Raw genomic sequence first — 3,082 nt, 5'->3', positions numbered from 1 at the left:
ATTAGGAAAACCCAAGCCAGTGTGCAGAGCCCCACAGCCGCCTCAGGGCCAGTTACCACAGCTACCCTTGGCTTCCCAGCCCAGCGCATGTCTGCCCAGCTCAGCTCTGCTGATTCGCAAGACTTTGCTTGCTCAGCTCCTGGCACTGCAGACTGGACCTGCTGCCCCCTGACTTGGGGGGTTTCCACCCACAGTCCGCTCTTCCTGGCAAAGCCCTGGGAATACTTAACTTCGCAAGGTCTTTCTGAAGAGGCCCTGAACATCACGTGGTCTTCCCCCCTTACTGTGCAGATGGCCCCCGTATTTATCTTAGCCACTGTTTAGGCTGGGCTTGTCAGCCAAATCTCCGTCTCTCTGCTAGGCCCAACCCTATGAGGTGCGGGAAGACAAGGGCTGAGTCCCTGCTGCCAAGAGGCAGTTTTATCAGCGCAGCACTAGGCAGGGGTTTGTTTCAGGTTTTTTTCTTTTTTTTTCTTTTAAGTAGATGGTGTCTCACTACGTTGACCAGGCTGATCTCAAACTTTTGACCTCAAGTGATCCTCCTGCCTCAGCCTTCCAAGGTGCTGGCATTACAGGCATGACTCATTTTGCTTTTTTTTTTTTGAAAAGGAGTCTTGCTCTGTCGTCCAGGCTGGAGTGCAGTGGCGTAATCTTGGCTCACTGCAAGCTCCACCTCCCAGGTTCACGCCATTCTCCTGCCTCAGCCTCCCGAGTAGCTGGGACTACAGGCGCCCGCCACCATGCCCAACTAATTTTTGTATTTTTAGTAGAGACAGGGTTTCATTGTGTTAGCCAGGATGGTCTCGATCTCCTCACCTCGTGATCTGCCCGCCTTGGCCTCCCAAAGTGCTGGGATTACAGGCGTGAGCCACTGCGCCCGGCCGACTCATTTTACTTTTTAAAACTTGAACTCTTCTGGGAGCAAAGCCCTGTTTCCTTCTAATACACTCCCAAAGACAGTCCAAAAAGAATGTAACATCCCCTCTTTTAACTTACATATGAACCAAGACAGGAAAATTAAACTCCCACTTGAGTTTCAAGTCAGTGACAAAATAAAAATTAAAAATATTGAAAAAATAAACTCCCACTGCACTCAATACTTAAATGGTTAAAAACAACAAAACAGGCCAGGTGCAGTGCCTCACACAGCACTTTGGGAGGCCGAGGCGGGTGGATCACCTGAGGTCAGTTTGTGACCAGCCTGGCCAATATAGTGAAACCCCCTCTCTACTAAAAATATAAAAATTAGCTGGGCGTGGTGGCGCCTGCCTGTAGTCCCAGCTACTCGGGAGGCTGAGGCAGGAGAATCGCTTGAACCTGGGAGGTGGAAGTTGCCGTGAGGCGAGACTGCGCCATCGCACTCCGACCTGGGCAAAAGAGACTCCGTCTCAAAAAGGAAAAAAAAAAAGAAAAAAAAAGGCACAACAAAACAAACAAACAAACACATCACAAGCATTTGCTGGAGTCTCCAGACTTCATTAACCTCCTTTCAACATTTTTTTTTCTCCCAGTGTTTTTTCACTATGGTTTCTTTTTTTTTTTTTGAGACGGAGTCTCGCTCTGTCGCCCAGGCTAGAGTGCAGTGGCGCAATCTCAGCTCACTGCAAGCTCCGCCTCCCGGGTTCACGCCATTCTCCCGCCTCAGCCTTCTGAGTAGCTGGGACTACAGGCGCCCGCCACCACGCACGGCTAATTTTTTGTATTTTTAATAGAGACGAGGTTTCACCGTGTTCGCCAGGATGCTCTCGATCTCCTGACCTCGTGATCCGCCCGCCTCGGCCTCCCAAAGTGCTGGGATTACAGGCGTGAGCCACCACGCCCGGCCCACTATGGTTTCTTCTAAGCATTGAAAAGTGATTGCCTGGAATAAAATGACCTATCTACAAAAAATTACACAACAATTAAATTCATGTTCTCAAAATATTTAATGATACAAAAGTTCATCTGTTAACTGAAAAGAGCTGAACAGAAACCACACATATTTTGTAAAATACACACACACACAACCAAACCTCAGCTGAGACACCTCACAGGGTCAGTGATTACCTATGTGATGGTGGACTGGAGGATCATTTGCTGTATGTGTAAGCTGCTTATAAAATTTTAAAAGCAACAAATGGGGGCTTATGAAAAACTTTCAGGAATGGGTTATCTATGGTGGCCATGGAGCTTGCTTCCTCAAGGCCTCTGACCACAGGAAGTTTGGCAGCAACAATTTTAAGGTGAACCTGCTGGAGGCAAGATGAGTAAGTAGCTACGAACTCAGTTAGTTTCCACGTCCCTCCAGCATGACCGTTGAGGAACACGGTCCTGGTGCCAGCCTCCTGAGTTTACCATCTAATCTGAGGCTAGTCACACACCAGGAGTTACTGACCGTTTTCTACATGCCGGAGACTATGCTAAATCTCTTATAGACATGACTTCACTTACTCCTCACCAAGGAACACTGAGGGAAGGACAATTATCCCATCTTCAAGCACAAAACAGGCTCAGGCTAAGTATCTTCCTCCAAGTTATACCACTGACAAGTGGCAGAGCCAGGATTTGAACTCAGTGCTCTATAATCAAAGCCTGCTGTCTTATCCATGATCTTGCCATCTGAACCTAAAAACAAATGACCTAGGCCAGGCGCGGTGGCTCATGCCTGTAATCCCAGCACTTTGGGAGGCTGAGGCGGACGGATCACGAGGTCAGGAGCTCAAGACCAGCCTGGCCAACGTAGTAAAACCACATCTCTACTAAAAATACAAAAACACTGGCCGGGCGTGGTGGCTCATGCCTATAACCCCAGTACTTTGGGAGGCTAAGGTAGGTGGATCATGAGGTCAGGAGATCGAGACCATCCTGGCTAACAGGAGGAAAACCCCCCAGGAAAAAGCTCTAAATGGCAGGGTTGTTCATAGGTGCAAGTTCAGGTCCAGCCTCCCACAGGCAAAAATGGAGCTTTCCCAAGAGCTGGTCTGCCAGTCCTTCTTCCTTCCAAACAGCCTAGTCTCCAGCTCTGCCCTGTGGTTCTCTGGCCTCAGACCAGAAGTCAATTTGGACAAATCTACTTAAGAGCCCCCAGAAGAGGTTTTCCAGA

Source organism: Colobus angolensis, unplaced genomic scaffold (assembly GCF_000951035.1).
Source record: "Colobus angolensis palliatus isolate OR3802 unplaced genomic scaffold, Cang.pa_1.0 Scaffold170, whole genome shotgun sequence".
In the NCBI taxonomy this organism is placed as follows: Eukaryota; Metazoa; Chordata; class Mammalia; order Primates; family Cercopithecidae; genus Colobus; species Colobus angolensis.
Note: the sequence above shows the minus strand (reverse complement) of the source record.